We start from the raw sequence: 19658 nt of genomic DNA on the forward strand, positions 1-19658 counted from the left end.
GGCATTGTGCCTTTTGTTTGTATTCCGATGCAATTTCTGTGTTTCATCGTCATTAAGAAGGTCAGAGGGATACAGTAAACCTGAAGTGAAGCATCGGAATCTATAACTAGTGTCACAGGAATGGTTCAAAACATAGACAGTGAGATGAGTCAGTTTTTTTGTTCTTAAGTCGGCATTGTGCCTTTTCTATTGAATTCCGATGCAATTTCTGTGTTTCGTCGTCAATAAGAAGGTCCAAGGGATACAGTAAACCTGAAGTGAAGCATCCGAAACTGAAACCGGTATCACAGGAAAGGTCAAAAGATAGACTCTAAGAAGAGCCAGTCTTCCTGTACTTGAGTCGGCATTGTCCCTTTTGTATTTAATTCCGATGCATTTTCTGTGTTTCATCGTCAATAAGACGGTCAGAGGCATACAGTAAACCTGAAGTGAAACATCGGAATCTATAACTAGTGTCACAGGAATGGTTCAAAACATAGACAGTAAGAAGAGTCAGTTTTCTTGTACTTAAGTCTGCATTGTGAATTTTGTAGTTAATTCCGATGCAATTTCTGTTTTTCATCGTCAATAAGAAGGTCCATGGGATACAGTAAACCTGAAGTGAAGCATCGGAATCTAAAACCGGTCTCATAGGATAGGTTCAAAACGTAGACAGTAAGAAGAGCCAGACTTCTTGTACTAGAGTCGGCATTGTGCCTTTGGCATTTATTTCCGATGCAATTTCTGTGTTTCATCGTGAATAAGAAGATCAGAGGGATACAGTAAACCTGAAGTGAAGCTTCGGAATCTATAACTAGTGTCACAGGAATGGTTCAAAACATAGACAGTAAGAAGAGTCAGTCTTCTTGTACTTAAATTGGCATTGTGCCTTTTATTTGTATTCCGATGCAATTTCTGTGTTTCATCATCATTAAGAAGGTCAGGGGAATACAGTAAACCTGAAGTGAAGCATCGGAATCTATAACTAGTGTCACAGGAATGGTTCAGAACATAGACAGTAAGAAGAGTCAGTTATCTTGTCCTTAAGTCAGCATAGTGCCTTTTCTATTGAATTCCGATGCAATATCTGTTTTTCGTCGTCAATAAGAAGGTACAAGGGATACAGTAAATCTGAAGTGAAGCATCGGATTCTATAAGTGGTCTCACAGGAAAGGTTAAAACCATAGACAGTGAGAAGAGCCGGTCTTCTTGTACTTGAGTCGGCATTGTGCCTTTTTTATTTAATTCCGATGCAATTTCTGTGTTTCATCGTCAATAAGAAGGTCAGAGGGATACAGTAAACCTGAAGTGAAGCATCGGAATCCATAACTAGTGTCACAGGAATGGTTCAAAGCAATGACAGTAAGAAGAGTCAGTTTTCTTATACTTAAGTCGGCATTGTGAATTTTTTATTAAATTCCGGTGCAATTTCTGTGTTTGATCGTCAATAAGACGGTCAGAGGGATACAGTAAACCAGAAGTGAAGGATCAGAATCTATAACTAGTGTCACAGGAATGGATCAAAACATAGACAGTAAGAAGAATCAGTTATCTTGTACTTAAGTCGGCATTGTGCCTTTTGTATTTAATTCTGATGCAATTTCTGTGTTTCATCGTCAATAAGAAGGTCAGAGGGATACAGTAAACCTGAAGTGAAGCATCGGAATCTATATCTAGTGTCACAGGAATGGTTCAAAACATAGAGAGTAAGAAGAGTCAGTTTTCTTGTACTTAATTCGGCATTGTGCCTTTTGTATTTAATTCCGATGCAATTTCTGTGTATCGTCGTCAATAAGAAGGTCCAAGGGATACAGTTAACCTGAAGTGAAACATCGGAATCCATAGCTAGTGTCACAGGAATGGTTCAAAGCATAGACAGTAAGAAGAGTCAGTTTTCTTATACTTAAGTCGGCATTGTGCCTTTTGTATTTAATTCCGATGCAATTTCTGTGTTTCATCGTCAATAAGAAGGTCAGAGGGATACAGTAAACATGAAGTGATGCATCGGATTCTATAACCGGTCTCACAGGAAAGGTTCAAAACATAGACAGTAAGAAGAGCCAGTCTTCTTGTACTTGTGTCGGCATGGTGCCTTTTGAATTTAATTCCGATGCAATTTCGGTGTTTCGTCGTCATTACGAAGGTCAGAGGTATATAGTAAAACGGAAGTGAAGCATCGGAATCTTAACTAGCGTCACAGGAATGGTTCAAAACATAGATATTAAGATGAGTCTGTTTTCTTGTTCTTAAGTAGGATTTTGTTTTTTCTATTTAATTCCGATGAAATTTCTGTAATTCGTCGTCAATAAGAAGGTCCAAGGGATAAAGTAAACCTGAGGTGAACCATCGCAATCTAAAACCGGTCTCACAGGAAAGGTTCAAAACATAGACTGTAAGAAGAGCCAGACTTCTTGTACCTGAGTCGGCATTGTGCCATTCGTATTTAATTCCGATGCAATTTCTGTGTTTCATCGTCAATAAGACGGTCAGAGGGATACAGTGAAACTGACGTGCAGCATCGGAATATATAACTTGAGTCACAGGAATGGTTTAAAACATAGACAATTAGAAGAGTCAGTCTTGTTGTACTTAAGAAGGCATTGTGCTTTTTGTATTTAATTCCGATGTATTTCCTGTGTTTCATCTTCAATAAGAAGGTCAGCTGCATACAGTAAACCTGAAGTGAAGCATCGGAATCTATACCTAGTGTCACAGGAATGGTTCAAAACATAGACAGTAAAAAGGGTCAGTCTTCGTGTACTTCAGCCGGCATTGTGCCTTTTTTATTTAATTCCGATGCAATTTCTGTGTTTCATCGTCAATAAGAAGGTCAGAGGGATACAGTAAACCTGAAGTGATGCATCGGAATCTATAACAAGTGTCACAGTAATGGTTCAAAACATAGACAGGATGAAATGTCAGTTCTCTTGTACTTAAGTCGGCATTGTGCTTTTCTATTTAATTCCGATGCAATTTCTGTGTTTCGTCGTCAATAAGAAGGTCCCAGGGATACAGTAAACCTGAAGTGAAGCATCGGAATCTAAAACCGGTCTCACAGGAAAGGTTCAAATTATAGACAGTAAGAAGAGCCAGTCTTCTTGTACTAGAGTCGGCATTGTGCCTTTTCTATTTAATTCCAATGCAATTTCTGTGTTTCATCGTGAATAAGACGGTCGGAGGGATACAGTAAATCTGAAGTGAAGCATCGGAATCTATAACTAGTGTCACAGGAATGGTTCAAACATAGACAGTAAGAAGAGTCAGTTTTTTTGTACTTAAGTCGGCATTATGCCTTTTAAATTTAATTCCGATGCAATTTCTGTGTTTCATCGTCAATAAGAGGGTACAAGGGATACAGTAAACCTGAAGTCAAGCATCGGAATCTAAAACAGGTCTCACAGGAGAGGTTCAAAACAGAGACAGTAAGAACAGCCAGTCTTCTTGTACTTCAGTCGTTATTGTGCCTTTTGTATTTAATTATGATGTAATTTCTGTGTTTCATCGTCAATAAGAAGGTCAGAGAGATACAGTAAACCTGTAGTGAAGCATCGGAATCTATAACTAGTGTCACAGGAATGGTTCAAAACATAGACAGTAAGAAGAGTCAGTTTCCGTGAACTTAAGTCGACATTGTGCCTTTTCTATTTAATTCCGATGCAATTTCTGTGTATCGTCGCCAATAAGAAGGTCCAAGGGATACAGTAAACCTGAAGTGAAGCATCGGAATCTAAAACCGGTCTCACAGGAAAAATTCAAATCATACACAGTAAGAAGAGCTAGTCTTCATGTAAAGAGTCGGCATTGTGCCATTTGTATTTAATTCCGATGCAATATCTGTGTTTCATCGTCAATAAGAAGGTCAGAGGGATACAGTAAACCTGAAATGAACCATCGGAATCTATAACTAGTGTCACAGGAATGGTTCAAAACAGAGACAGTAAGAAGAGTCAGTCTTCTTGTACTTAAGTCGGCATTGTGCCTTTTGTTTGTATTCCGATGCAATTTCTGTGTTTCATCGTCATTAAGAAGGTCAGAGGGATACAGTAAACCTGAAGTGAAGCATCGGAATCTATAACTAGTGTCACAGGAATGGTTCAAAACATAGACAGTGAGATGAGTCAGTTTTTTTGTTCTTAAGTCGGCATTGTGCCTTTTCTATTGAATTCCGATGCAATTTCTGTGTTTCGTCGTCAATAAGAAGGTCCAAGGGATACAGTAAACCTGAAGTGAAGCATCCGAAACTGAAACCGGTATCACAGGAAAGGTCAAAAGATAGACTCTAAGAAGAGCCAGTCTTCCTGTACTTGAGTCGGCATTGTCCCTTTTGTATTTAATTCCGATGCATTTTCTGTGTTTCATCGTCAATAAGACGGTCAGAGGCATACAGTAAACCTGAAGTGAAACATCGGAATCTATAACTAGTGTCACAGGAATGGTTCAAAACATAGACAGTAAGAAGAGTCAGTTTTCTTGTACTTAAGTCTGCATTGTGAATTTTGTAGTTAATTCCGATGCAATTTCTGTTTTTCATCGTCAATAAGAAGGTCCATGGGATACAGTAAACCTGAAGTGAAGCATCGGAATCTAAAACCGGTCTCATAGGATAGGTTCAAAACGTAGACAGTAAGAAGAGCCAGACTTCTTGTACTAGAGTCGGCATTGTGCCTTTGGCATTTATTTCCGATGCAATTTCTGTGTTTCATCGTGAATAAGAAGATCAGAGGGATACAGTAAACCTGAAGTGAAGCTTCGGAATCTATAACTAGTGTCACAGGAATGGTTCAAAACATAGACAGTAAGAAGAGTCAGTCTTCTTGTACTTAAATTGGCATTGTGCCTTTTATTTGTATTCCGATGCAATTTCTGTGTTTCTGTGTTTCATCATCATTAAGAAGGTCAGGGGAATACAGTAAACCTGAAGTGAAGCATCGGAATCTATAACTAGTGTCACAGGAATGGTTCAGAACATAGACAGTAAGAAGAGTCAGTTATCTTGTCCTTAAGTCAGCATAGTGCCTTTTCTATTGAATTCCGATGCAATATCTGTTTTTCGTCGTCAATAAGAAGGTACAAGGGATACAGTAAATCTGAAGTGAAGCATCGGATTCTATAAGTGGTCTCACAGGAAAGGTTAAAACCATAGACAGTGAGAAGAGCCGGTCTTCTTGTACTTGAGTCGGCATTGTGCCTTTTTTATTTAATTCCGATGCAATTTCTGTGTTTCATCGTCAATAAGAAGGTCAGAGGGATACAGTAAACCTGAAGTGAAGCATCGGAATCCATAACTAGTGTCACAGGAATGGTTCAAAGCAATGACAGTAAGAAGAGTCAGTTTTCTTATACTTAAGTCGGCATTGTGAATTTTTTATTAAATTCCGGTGCAATTTCTGTGTTTGATCGTCAATAAGACGGTCAGAGGGATACAGTAAACCAGAAGTGAAGGATCAGAATCTATAACTAGTGTCACAGGAATGGATCAAAACATAGACAGTAAGAAGAATTAGTTATCTTGTACTTAAGTCGGCATTGTGCCTTTTGTATTTAATTCTGATGCAATTTCTGTGTTTCATCGTCAATAAGAAGGTCAGAGGGATACAGTAAACCTGAAGTGAAGCATCGGAATCTATATCTAGTGTCACAGGAATGGTTCAAAACATAGAGAGTAAGAAGAGTCAGTTTTCTTGTACTTAATTCGGCATTGTGCCTTTTGTATTTAATTCCGATGCAATTTCTGTGTATCGTCGTCAATAAGAAGGTCCAAGGGATACAGTTAACCTGAAGTGAAACATCGGAATCCATAACTAGTGTCACAGGAATGGTTCAAAGCATAGACAGTAAGAAGAGTCAGTTTTCTTATACTTAAGTCGGCATTGTACCTTTTGTATTTAATTCCGATGCAATTTCTGTGTTTCATCGTCAATAAGAAGGTCAGAGGGATACAGTAAACATGAAGTGATGCATCGGAATCTAAAACCGGTCTCACAGGAAAGGTTCAAAACATAGACAGTAAGAAGAGCCAGTCTTCTTGTACTTGTGTCGGCATGGTGCCTTTTGAATTTAATTCCGATGCAATTTCGGTGTTTCGTCGTCATTACGAAGGTCAGAGGGATATAGTAAAACGGAAGTGAAGCATCGGAATCTTAACTAGCGTCACAGGAATGGTTCAAAACATAGATATTAAGATGAGTCTGTTTTCTTGTTCTTAAGTAGGATTTTGTTTTTTCTATTTAATTCCGATGAAATTTCTGTAATTCGTCGTCAATAAGAAGGTCCAAGGGATAAAGTAAACCTGAGGTGAACCATCGCAATCTAAAACCGGTCTCACAGGAAAGGTTCAAAACATAGACTGTAAGAAGAGCCAGACTTCTTGTACCTGAGTCGGCATTGTGCCATTCGTATTTAATTCCGATGCAATTTCTGTGTTTCATCTTCAATAAGAAGGTCAGCTGCATACAGTAAACCTGAAGTGAAGCATCGGAATCTATACCTAGTGTCACAGGAATGGTTCAAAACATAGACAGTAAAAAGGGTCAGTCTTCGTGTACTTCAGCCGGCATTGTGCTTTTATATTTAATTACGATGCAATTTCTGTGTTTCATCGTCAATTAGAAGGTCAGCTGGATACAGTAAACCTGAAGTGAAATATCGGAATCTATAACTTTTCTCACAGGAATGGTTTAAAGCATACACAGTAAGAAGAGCCAGTCCTCTTTTATTTGAGTGGGCATTGTGCCTTTTGTATTTAATTCCGACGCAATTTCAGTGTTTCATCGTCAAAAAGAAGGTCAGAGGGATACAGTAAAACTGACGTGAAGCATCGGAATATATAACTTGTGTCACAGGAATGGTTCCAAACATAGACAATTAGAAGAGTCAGTCTTCTTGTACTTAAGAAGGCATTGTGCTTTTTGTATTTAATTCCGATGTATTTTCTGTGTTTCATCTTCAATAAGAAGGTCAGCTGCATACAGTAAACCTGAAGTGAAGCATCGGAATCTATAACTAGTGTCACAGGAATGGTTCAAAACATAGGCAGTAAGAAGAGCCGGTCTTCTTGTACTTGAGTCGGCATTGTGCAATTTGAATTTAATTCCGATCAATTTTCTGTGTTTGATCGTCAATAAGAAGGTCAGAGGGTTACAGTAAACCTAAAGTGAAGCATCGGAATCTATAACTAGTGTCACAGGAATGGTTCAAAACATAGATAGTAAGAAGATTCAGTCTTCGTGTACCTAAGTTGGCATTGTGAATTTTGAATTTACTTAAGATGCAATTTCTGTGTTTCATCGTCAATAAGAAGGTCAGAGGGATATAGTAAAACTGAAGTGAAGCATCAGAATCTATAACTTGTGTTAAAGGAATGGTTCAAAACATAGACAGTAAGAAGAGTCAGTCTTCTTGTACTTAAGTCGGCATTGTGACTTCTGTATTTAATTCTGATGCAATATCTGTGTTTCATCGTCAATAAGAAGGTCAGCTGGATACAGTAAACCTGAAGTGAAGCATCGGAATCTATAACTAGTGTCACAGGAATGGTTCAAAACATAGACAGTAAGAAGAACCAGTCTTCTTGTACTTGAGTCGGTATTGTGCCTTTTGTATTTAATTCCGATCAATTTTCTGTGTTTGATCGTCAATAGAAAGGTCAGAGGGATACGGTAAACCGGAAGTGAAGCATCGGAATCTATAACTAGTGTCACAGGAATGGTTCAAAACATAGACAGTAAGAAGAGTCAGTCTTCTTGTACTTAAGTCGGCATTGTGCCTTTTGTATATAATTCCGAAGCAATTTCTGTGTTTCTCCGTCAATAAGACGGTCAGAGGGATACAGTAAACCTGAAGTGAAGCATGGGAATCTATAACTAGTATCACAGGAATGGTTCAAACATAGACAGTATGAGGAGCCAGTCTTCTTGTACTTGAGTCGGCATGGTGCCTTTTGAATTAATTCCGATGCAATTTCGGTGTTTCATCGTCAATAAGACGGTCAGAGGGATACAGTAAACCTGAAGTGAAACATCGGAATCTATAACTAGTGTCACAGGAATGGTTCAAAGCATAGACAGTTAAAAGGGTCAGTTTTCGTGTACTTAAGTCGGCATTGTGACTTTTGTAGTTTATTCCGATGCAATTTCTGTGTTTCATCGTCAATAAGAAGGTCAGAGGGATACAGTTAACATGAAGTGATGCATCGGAATCTAAAACCGGTCTCACAGGAAAGGCTCAAAACATAGACAGTTAGAAGAGCCAGTCTTCTTGTACATGTGTCGGCATGGTGCCTTTTGAATTTAATTCCGATGCAATTTCGGTGTTTCATCGTCAATAAGACGGTCAGAGGGATACAGTAAACCTGAAGTGAAGCTTCGGAATCTATAACTAGTGTCACAGGAATGGTTCAAAACATAGACAGTAAGAAGAGTCAGTCTTCTTGTACTTAAGTTGGCATTGTGCCTTTTATTTGTATTCCGATGCAATTTCTGTGTTTCATCATCATTAAGAATGTCAGGGGAATACAGTAAACCTGAAGTGAAGCATCGGAATCTATAACTAGTGTCACAGGAATGGTTCAGAACATAGACAGTAAGAAGAGTCAGTTATCTTGTCCTTAAGTCAGCATAGTGCCCTTTCTATTGAATTCCGATGCAATTTCTGTTTTTCGTCGTCAATAAGAAGGTACAAGGGATACAGTAAACCTGAAGTGAAGCATCGGATTCTAAAAGTGATCTCACAGGAAAGGTTAAAACCATAGACAGTGAGAAGAGCCGGTCTTCTTGTACTTGAGTCGGCATTGTGCCTTTTTTATCTAACTCCGATCCAATTTCTGTGTTTCATCGTCAATAAGAAGGTCAGAGGGATACAGTAAACCTGAAGTGAAGCATCGGAATCCATAACTAGTGTCACAGGAATGGTTCAAAGCAATTACAGTAAGAAGAGTCAGTTTTCTTATACTTAAGTCGGCATTGTGCCTTTTGTATTAAATTCCGATGCAATTTCTGTGTTTCATCGTCAATAAGACGGTCAGAGGTATACAGTAAACCTGAAGTGAAGGATCAGAATCTATAACTAGTGTCACAGGAATGGATCAAAACATAGACAGTAAGAAGAATCAGTTATCTTGTACTTAAGTCGGCATTCTGCCTTTTGTATTTAATTCCGATGCAATTTCTGTGTTTCGTCGTCAATAAGAAGGTCCAAGGGATACAGTTAACCTGAAGTGAAACATCGGAATCCATACTAGTGTCACAGGAATGGTTCAAAGCATAGACAGTAAGAAGAGTCAGTTTTCTTATACTTAAGTCGGCATTGTGCCTTTTGTATTTAATTCCGATGCAATTTCTGTGTTTCATCGTCAATAAGAAGGTCAGAGGGATACAGTAAACATGAAGTGATGCATCGGAATCTTATACCGGTCTCACAGGAAAGGTTCAAAACATAGACAGTAAGAAGAGCCAGTCTTCTTGTACTTGTGTCGGCATGGTGCCTTTTGAATTTAATTCCGATGCAATTTCGATGTTTCGTCGTCATTACGAAGGTCAGAGGGATATAGTAAAACGGAAGTGAAGCATCGGAATCTTAACTAGCGTCACAGGAATGGTTCAAAACATAGACAGTAATAAGAGTCAGTCTTCGTGTACTTCAGCCGGCATTGTGCCTTTTATATTTAATTGCGATGCAATTTCTGTGTTTCATCGTCAATAAGAAGGTCAGCTGGATTCAGTAAACCTGAAGTGAAGCATCGGAATCTATAACTTTTCTCACAGGAATGGTTTAAAGCATACACAGTAAGAAGAGCCAGTCCTCTTTTATTTGAGTGGGCATTGTGCCTTTTGTATTTAATTCCGATGCAATTTCAGTGTTTCATCGCCAAAAAGAAGGTCAGAGGGATACAGTAAAACTGACGTGAAGCATCGGAATATATAACTTGTGTCACAGGAATGGTTCAAAACATTTTTATTTGAGTGGGCATTGTGCCTTTTGTATTTAATTCCAATGCAATTTCAGTGTTTCATCGCCAAAAAGAAGGTCAGAGGGATACAGTAAAACTGACGTGAAGCATCGGAATATATAACTTGTGTCACAGGAATGGTTCAAAACATAGACAATTAGAAGAGTCAGTCTTCTTGTACTTAAGAAGGCATTGTGCTTTTTGTATTTAATTCCGATGTATTTTCTGTGTTTCATCTTCAATAAGAAGGTCAGCTGCATACAGTAAACCTGAAGTGAAGCATCGGAATCTATAACTAGTGTCACAGGAATGGTTCAAAACATAGGCAGTAAGAAGAGCCGGTCTTCTTGTACTTGAGTCGGCATTGTGCAATTTGTATTTAATTCCGATCAATTTTCTGTGTTTGATCGTCAATAAGAAGGTCAGAGGGTTACAGTAAACCTAAAGTGAAGCATCGGAATCTATAACTAGTGTCACAGGAATGGTTCAAAACATAGATAGTAAGAAGAGTCAGTCTTCGTGTACCTAAGTTGGCATTGTGAATTTTGAATTTAATTAAGATGCAATTTCTGTGTTTCATCGTCAATAAGAAGGTCAGAGGGATATAGTAAAACTGAAGTGAAGCATCAGAATCTATAACTTGTGTCAAAGGAATGGTTCAAAACATAGACAGTAAGAAGAGTCAGTCTTCTTGTACTTAAGTCGGCATTGTGACTTCTGTATTTAAATCCGATGCAATATCTGTGTTTCATCGTCAATAAGAAGGTCAGCTGGATACAGTAAACCTGAAGTGAAGCATCGGAATCTATAACTAGTGTCACAGGAATGGTTCAAAACATAGACAGTAAGAAGAACCAGTCTTCTTGTACTTGAGTCGGTATTGTGCCTTTTGTATTTAATTCCGATTAATTTTCTGTGTTTGATCGTCAATAGAAAGGTCAGAGGGATACGGTAAACCGGAAGTGAAGCATCGGAATCTATAACTAGTGTCACAGGAATGGTTCAAAACTTAGACAGTAAGAAGAGTCAGTCTTCTTGTACTTAAGTCGGCATTGTGCCTTTTGTATATAATTCCGAAGCAATTTCTGTGTTTCTCCGTCAATAAGACGGTCAGAGGGATACAGTAAACCTGAAGTGAAGCATGGGAATCTATAACTAGTATCACAGGAATGGTTCAAACATAGACAGTAAGAGGAGCCAGTCTTCTTGTACTTGAGTCGGCACTGTTCCTTTTGTATTTAATTCCGATGCATATTCTGTGTTTCATCGTCAGTAAGAAGGTCAGAGGGATACAGTAAACCTGAAGTGAAGCATCGGAATCTATAACTAGTGTCACAGGAATGGTTCAAAACATAGACAGTAAGAGGAGTCAGTATTCTTGTACTTAAGTCGGCATTGTGCCTTTTCTTTTTAATTCCGATGCAATTTCTGTGTTTCGGCGTCAATAAGATGGTCCAAGTGATACAGTAAACCTGAAGTGAAGCATCGGAATCTAAAACCGGTCTCACAGGAAAGGTTCAAAACATAGACAGTAGGAAGAGCCAGTCTTCTTGTACCTGAGTCGGCATGTACCTTTTGTATTTAATTCCGATGCAATTTCTGTGTTTCATCGTCAACAAGAAGGTCCAAGGTATACAGTAAACCTGAAGTGAAGCATCGGAATCTATAACTAGTGTCACAGGAATGGTTCAATACATAGACAGTAAGAAGAGTCTGTCTTCTTGTACTTAAGTCGGCATTGTGCCTTTTTGTGTATTCCGATGCAATTTCTGTGTTTCATCGTCATTACGAAGGTCAGAGGGATACAGTAAACCTGAAGTGAAGCATCGGAATCTATAAATAGTGTCACAGGAATGGTTCAAAACATAGACAGTAGGAAGAGTCAGTTTTCTTGTACTTAAGTCGGTATTGTGCCTTTTGTATTTAATTCCGATGCAATTTCTGTGTTTAATCGTCAATAAGAAGGTCACAGGGATACAGTAAACCTGAAGTGAAGCATCGGAATCTAAAACTATTGCACAGGAACTTTTCAAAACATAAACATTACGAAGAGCCAGTTTTCTTGTACTTAAGTCGGGATTGTGACTTTTGTATTTAATTTCGATGCAATTTCTGTGTTTCATCGTCATTATGAAGGTCAGAGGGATATAGTAAACCTGAAGTGAAGCATCGGAATCTATAACTAGTGTCACAGGAATGGTTCAAAACATAGACAGTAAGAAGAGTCAATTTTCTTGTTCTTAAGTCGCATTGTGCCTTTTCAATTGAATTCCGATGCAATTTCTGTGTTTCGACGTCAATAATTTGGTCCAAGGGATACAGTAAACCTGAAGTGAAGCATTGGATTCTAAAACTGGTCTCACAGGAAAGTTTCAAAACATAGACAGTAAGAAGAGCCAGTCTTCTTGTACTTGAGTCGGCATTGTGCCTTTTGTATTTAATTCGGTTGCAATTTCTGTGTTTCATAGTCAATAAGATGGTCAGATGGATACAGTAAACCTGATGTGAAGCATCGGAATCTATAACTAGTGTCACAGGAATGGTTCAAATCATAGACAGTATGAAGAGTCATTTTTCATGTACTTAAGTCGGCATTGTGCCTTTTGAATTTTTCACTCCGATGCTATTTCTGTGTTTCGTCGTCAATAAGAAGGTCCAAGGGATACAGTGAACCTGAAGTGAAGCATTGAAATCTACAACTAGTGTCAGAGGAATAGTTCAAAGCGTAGACAGTAAGAGGAGTAAGTTTTCTTATACTTAAGTCGGCATTGTGCCTTTTGTATTTAATTCCGATGCAATTTCTGTGTTTCATCGTCAATAAGAAGGTCAGAGGGATACAGTAAACCTGAAGTGATGCATCGGAAACTATAGCTAGTGTCACAGTAATAGTTCAAAACATAGACAGGAAGAAGAGTCAGTTCTCTTGTACTTGAGTCGGCATTGTGCCTTTTCTATTTATTTCCAATGCATATTCTGTGTTTGGTCGTCAATAAGAAGGTCCAATGGATACAGTAAATCTGACGTCAAGCATTGGAATCTAAAACCGGTCTCACAGGAAAGGTTCAAAACATAGACAGTTAGAAGAGCCAGTCTTCTTGTACTTGTGTCGGCATGGTGCCTTTTGAAGTTAATTCTGATGCAATTTCGGTGTTTCATCGTCAATAAGACGGTCAGAGGGATACAGTAAACCTGAAGTGAAACATCGGAATCTATAACTAGTGTCACAGGAATGGTTCAAAGCATAGACAGTTAAAAGAGTCAGTTTTCGTGTACTTAAGTCGGCATTGTGACTTTTGTAGTTTATTCCGATGCAATTTCTGTGTTTCATCGTCAATAAGAAGGTCAGAGGGATACAGTTAACATGAAGTGATGCATCGGAATCTAAAACCGGTCTCACAGGAAAGGTTCAAAACATAGACAGTTAGAAGAGCCAGTCTTCTTGTACTTGTGTCGGCATGGTGCCTTTTGGATTTAATTCCGATGCAATTTCGGTGTTTCATCGTCAATAAGACGGTCAGAGGGATACAGTAAACCTGAAGTGAAGCTTCGGAATCTATAACTAGTGTCACAGGAATGGTTCAAAACATAGACAGTAAGAAGAGTCAGTCTTGTTGTACTTAAGTTGGCATTGTGCCTTTTATCTGTATTCCGATGCAATTTCTGTGTTTCATCATCATTAAGAAGGTCAGGGGAATACAGTAAACCTGAAGTGAAGCATCGGAATCTATAACTAGTGTCACAGGAATGGTTCAGAACATAGACAGTAAGAAGAGTCAGTTATCTTGTCCTTGAGTCAGCATAGTGCCCTTTCTATTGAATTCCGATGCAATTTCTGTTTTTCGTCGTCAATAAGAAGGTACAAGTTATACAGTAAACCTGAAGTGAAGCATCGGATTCTAAAAGTGATCTCACAGGAAAGGTTAAAACCATAGACAGTGAGAAGAGCCGGTCTTCTTGTACTTGAGTCGGCATTGTGCCTTTTTTATCTAATTCCGATCCAATTTCTGTGTTTCATCGTCAATAAGAAGGTCAGAGGGATACAGTAAACCTGAAGTGAAGCATCGGAATCCATAACTAGTGTCACAGGAATGGTTCAAAGCAATGACATTAAGAAGAGTCAGTTTTCTTATACTTAAGTCGGCATAGTGCCTTTTGTATTAAATTCCGATGCAATTTCTGTGTTTCATCGTCAATAAGACGGTCAGAGGTATACAGTAAACCTGAAGTGAAGGATCAGAATCTATAACTAGTGTCACAGGAATGGATCAAAACATAGACAGTAAGAAGAATCAGTTATCTTGTACTTAAGTCAGCATTCTGCCTTTTGTATTTAATTCTGATGCAATTACTGTGTTTCATCATCAATAAGAAGGTCAGAGGGATGCAGTAAACCTAAAGTGAAGCATCGGAATCTATATCTAGTGTCACAGGAATGGTTCAAAACATAGACAGTAAGAAGAGTCAGTTTTCTTGTACTTAAGTCGGCATTGTGCCTTTTGTATTTAATTCCGATGCAATTTCTGTGTTTCGTCGTCAATAAGAAGGTCCAAGGGATACAGTAAACCTGAAGTGAAACATCGGAATCCATAACTAGTGTCACAGGAATGGTTCAAAGCATAGACAGTAAGAAGAGTCAGTTTTCTTATACTTAAGTCGGCATTGTGCCTTTTGTATTTAATTCCGATGCAATTTCTGTGTTTCATCGTCAATAAGAAGGTCAGAGGGATACAGTAAACATGAAGTGATGCATCGGAATCTTATACCGGTCTCACAGGAAAGGTTCAAAACATAGACAGTAAGAAGAGCCAGTCTTCTTGTACTTGTGTCGGCATGGTGCCTTTTGAATTTAATTCCGATGCAATTTCGATGTTTCGTCGTCATTACGAAGGTCAGAGGGATATAGTAAAACGGAAGTGAAGCATCGGAATCTTAACTAGCGTCACAGGAATGGTTCAAAACATAGATATTAAGATGAGTCTGTTTTCTTGTTCTTAAGTAGGATTTTGTCTTTTCTATTTAATTCCGATGAAATTTCTGTGTTTCGTCCTCAATAAGAAGGTCCAAGGGATAAAGTAAACCTGAGGTGAAGCATCGCAATCTAAAACCGGTCTCACAGGAAAGGTTCAAAACATAGACTGTAAGAAGAGCCAGACTTCTTGTACCTGAGTCGTCATTGTGCCATCTGTATTTAATTCCGATGCAATATCTGTGTTTCATCGCCAATAAGACGGTCAGAGGGATACAGTAAAACTGACGTGAAGCATCGGAATATATAACTTGTGTCACAGGAATGGTTCAAAACATAGACAATTAGAAGAGTCAGTCTTCTTGTACTTAAGAAGGCATTGTGCTTTTTGTATATAATTCCGATGTATTTTCTGTGTTTCATCTTCAATAAGAAGGTCAGCTGCATACAGTAAACCTGAAGTGAAGCATCGGAATCTATACCTAGTGTCATAGGAATGGTTCAAAACATAGACAGTAAGAAGAGTCAGTCTTCGTGTACTTCAGCCGGCATTGTGCCTTTTATATTTAATTAAGATGCAATTTCTGTGTTTCATCGTCAATAAGAAGGTCAGCTGGATACAGTAAACCTGAAGTGAAGCATCTGAATCTATAACTTCTGTCACAGGAATGGTTTAAAGCATACACAGTAAGAAGAGCCAGTCCTCTTTTACTTGAGTGGGCATTGTGCCTTTTGTATTTAATTCCGATGCAATTTCAGTGTTTCATCGTCAAAAAGAAGGTCAGAGGGATACAGTAAAACTGACGTGAAGCATCGGAATATATAACTTGTGTCACAGGAATGGATCAAAACATAGACAATTAGAAGAGTCAGTCTTCTTGTACTTAAGAAGGCATTGTGCTTTTTGTATTTAAATCCGATGTATTTTCTGTGTTTCATCTTCAATAAGAAGGTCAGGTGCATACAGTAACCCTGAAGTGAAGCATCGGAATTTATAACTAGTGTCACAGGAATGGTTCAAAACATAGGCAGTAAAAAGAGCCGGCCTTCTTGTACTTGAGTCGGCATTGTGCATTTTGTATTTGATTCCGATCAATTTTCTGTGTTTGATCGTCAATAAGAAGGTCAGAGGGATACAGTAAACCTGAAGTGAAGCATCGGAATCTATAACTAGTGTCACAGGAATGGTTCAAAACATAGATAGTAAGAAGAGTCAGTCTTCGTGTACCTAAGTTGGCATTGTGAATTTTGTATTTAATTAAGATGCAATTTCTGTGTTTCATCGTCATTAAGAAGGTCAGAGGGATATAGTAAAACTGAAGTGAAGCATCAGAATCTATAACTTGTGTCAAAGGAATGGTTTCAAAACATAGACAGTAAGAAGAGTCAGTCTTCTTGTACTTAAGTCGGCATTGTGACTTCTGTATTTAATTCCGATGCAATATCTGTGTTTCATCGTCAATAAGAAGGTCAGCTGGATACAGTAAACCTGAAGTGAATCATCGGAATCTATAACTAGTGTCACAGGAATGGTTCAAAACATAGACAGTAAGAAGAACCAGTCTTCTTGTACATGAGTCGGTATTGTGCCTTTTGTATTTAATTCCGATCAATTTTCTGTGTTTGATCGTCAATAGAAAGGTCAGAGGGATACGGTAAACCGGAAGTGAAGCATCGGAATCTATAACTAGTGTCGCAGGAATGGTTCAAAACATAACCAGTAAGAAGAGTCAGTCTTCTTTTACTTAAGTCGGCATTGTGCCTTTTGTATATAATTCCGAAGCAATTTCTGTGTTTCTCCGTCAATAAGACGGTCAGAGGGTTACAGTAAACCTGAAGTGAAGCATGGGAATCTATAACTAGTATCACAGGAATGGTTCAAACATAGACAGTAAGAGGAGCCAGTCTTCTTGTACTTGAGTCGGCACTGTTCCTTTTGTATTTAATTCCGATGCAATTTCTGTTTTTCATCGTCAGTAAGAAGGTCAGAGGGATACAGTAAACCTGAAGTGAAGCATCGGAATCTATAACTAGTGTCACAGGAATGGTTGAAAACATAGACAGTAAGAGGAGTCAGTTTTCTTGTACTTAAGTTGGCATTGTGCCTTTTGTATTTAATTCCGATGCAATTCCTGTGTTTCATCGACAATAACAAGGTCAGAGGGATACAGCAAAACCTGAAGTGAAGCATCGGAATCTATAACTAGTTTCACAGGAATGGTTCAAAACATAGACTGTGAGAAGAGTCAGTTTTCTTGTACTTAAGTCGGCATTGTGCCTTTTGTATTTAATTCCGATGCAATTTCTGTGTTTCATCGTCAACAAGAAGGTCCAAGGGATACAGTAAACCTGAAGTGAAGCATCGGAATCTATAACTAGTGTCACAGGAATGGTTCAATACATAGACAGTAAGAAGAGTCTGTCTTCTTGTACTTAAGTCGGCATTGTGCCTTTTGTATTTAATTCCGATGCAATTTCTGTGTTTCATCGTCAATAAGAAGGTCACAGGGATACAGTAAACCTGAAGTGAAGCATCGAAATCTAAAACTAGTGCACAGGAACTTTTCAAAACATAAACATTACGAAGAGCCAGTTTTCTTGTACTTGAGTCGGCATTGTGCCTTTTCTATTGAATTCCGAAGCATTTGCTGTGTTTCGACGTCAATAATTTGGTCCAAGGGATACAGTAAACCTGAAGTGAAGCATTGGATTCTAAAACTGGTCTCACAGGAAAGGTTCAAAACATAGACAGTAAGATGAGCCAGTCATCTTGTACTTGAGTCGGCATTGTGCCTTTTGTATTTAATTCCGTTGCAATTTCTGTGTTTCATCGTCAATAAGATGGTCAGATGGATACAGTAAACCTGAAGTGAAGCATCGGAATCTATAACTAGTGTCACAGGAATGGTTCAAATTATAGACAGTATGAAGAGTCATTTTTCTTGTACTTAAGTCGGCATTGTGCCTTTTGAATTTTTGACTCCGATGCTATTTCTGTGTTTCGTCGTCAATAAGAAGGTCCAAGGGATACAGTAAACCTGAAGTGAAGCATTGGAATCTACAACTAGTGTCACAGGAATAGTTCAAAGCATAGAAAGTAAGAGGAGTCAGTTTTCTTATACTTAAGTCGGCATTGTGCCTTTTGTATTTAATTCCGATGCAATTTCTGTGTTTCATCGTCAATAAGAAGGTCAGAGGGAAACAGTAAACCTGAAGTGATGCATCGGAAACTATAGCTAGTGTCACAGTAATAGTTCAAAACATAGACAGGAAGAAGAGTCAGTTCTCTTGTACTTGAGTCGGCATTGTGCCTTTTCTATTTATTTCCAATGCATATTCTGTGTTTGGTCGTCAATAAGAAGGTCCAATGGATACAGTAAACCTGACGTCAAGCATCGGAATCTACAACTGGTCTTACTTTAAAGGTTCAAAACATAGACAGTAAGAAGAGCCAGTCTTCTTGTACTTGAGTCGGCATTGTGTCTTTTGTATTTAATTCCGATGCAATTTCTGTGTTTCATCGTCAATAAGAAGGTCAGAGGGATACAATAAACCTGAAGTGAAGCATCGGAATCTATAACTAGTGTCACAGAAATGGTTCAAAACATAGACAGCAAGAAAAGGCAGTCTTCTAGTACTTGATTTGGCTTTGTGCCTTTTGTATTTAATCCCGATGCAATTTCTGTGTTTCATCGTCAATACGAAGGTCAGAGGGATACAGTAAATCTGAATTGAAGCATCGGAATCTATAACTAGTGTCACAGGAATGGTTCAAAACATAGACGGTAAGAAGAGTCAGTCTTCTAGTACTTGAGTCGGCATTGTGCCTTTTGAATTTAATTCCGATGCAATTTCTCTGTTTCATCGTCAGTAAGAAGGTCAGAGGGATACAGTAATACAGAAGTGAAGCATCGGAATCTATAACTAGTGTCACATGAATGGTTCAAAATATAGACAGTAAGTAAGTGTCAGTCTTCTTTTACTTAGGTCGGCATTGTGCCTTTTGTATTTCATTCCGATGCAATTTCTGTGTTTCGTCGTCAATAGGAAGTTCAGCTGGATACAGTAAACCTGAAGTGAAGCATTGGAATCTATAACTAGTGTTACAGGAATGGCTCAAAACGTAGTTATTGAGAAGTGTCTGTTTTCTTGTACTTAAGTTGGCATTATGCCTTTTGTATTTAATTTCGATGCAATTTCTGTGTTTCGTCGTCTATAAGAAGGTCCAAGGGATACAGTAAACCTGAAGTGAAGCATAAGAATCTAAAACCGGTCTCACAGGAAAGGTTCAAACATAGACAGTAAGAAGAGCCAGACCTCTTGTACCAGAGTCGGCATTGTGCCTTTTGTATTTAATTCCGAAGCAATTTCTGTGTTTCATCGTCAATAAGACCGTCAGAGGGATACAGTAAACCTGAAGTGATGCATCGGAATCTATACCTAGTGTCACAGGAATGGTTCAAAACATAGGCAGTAAGAAGAGTCAGTCTTCTAGTACTTGAGTCGGCATTGTGCCTTTTGTATTTAATTCGGATGCAATTTCTGTGTTTCATCGTCAATAAGAAGGTCAGAGGGATACAGTAAAACAGAAGTGAAGCATCGGAATCTATAACTTGTGTCACATGAATGGTTCAAAACATAGACAGTAAGAGGAGTCAGTCTTCTTTTACTTAAGTCGGCATTGTGCCTTTTGTATTTAATTCCGATGCAATTTCTGTGTTTCATCGCCAAAAAGAAGGACAGCTGGAAACAGTAAACCTGAAGTGA

This window comes from Schistocerca serialis, chromosome 9 (genome assembly GCF_023864345.2).
Source record: "Schistocerca serialis cubense isolate TAMUIC-IGC-003099 chromosome 9, iqSchSeri2.2, whole genome shotgun sequence".
Taxonomy (NCBI): Eukaryota; Metazoa; Arthropoda; class Insecta; order Orthoptera; family Acrididae; genus Schistocerca; species Schistocerca serialis.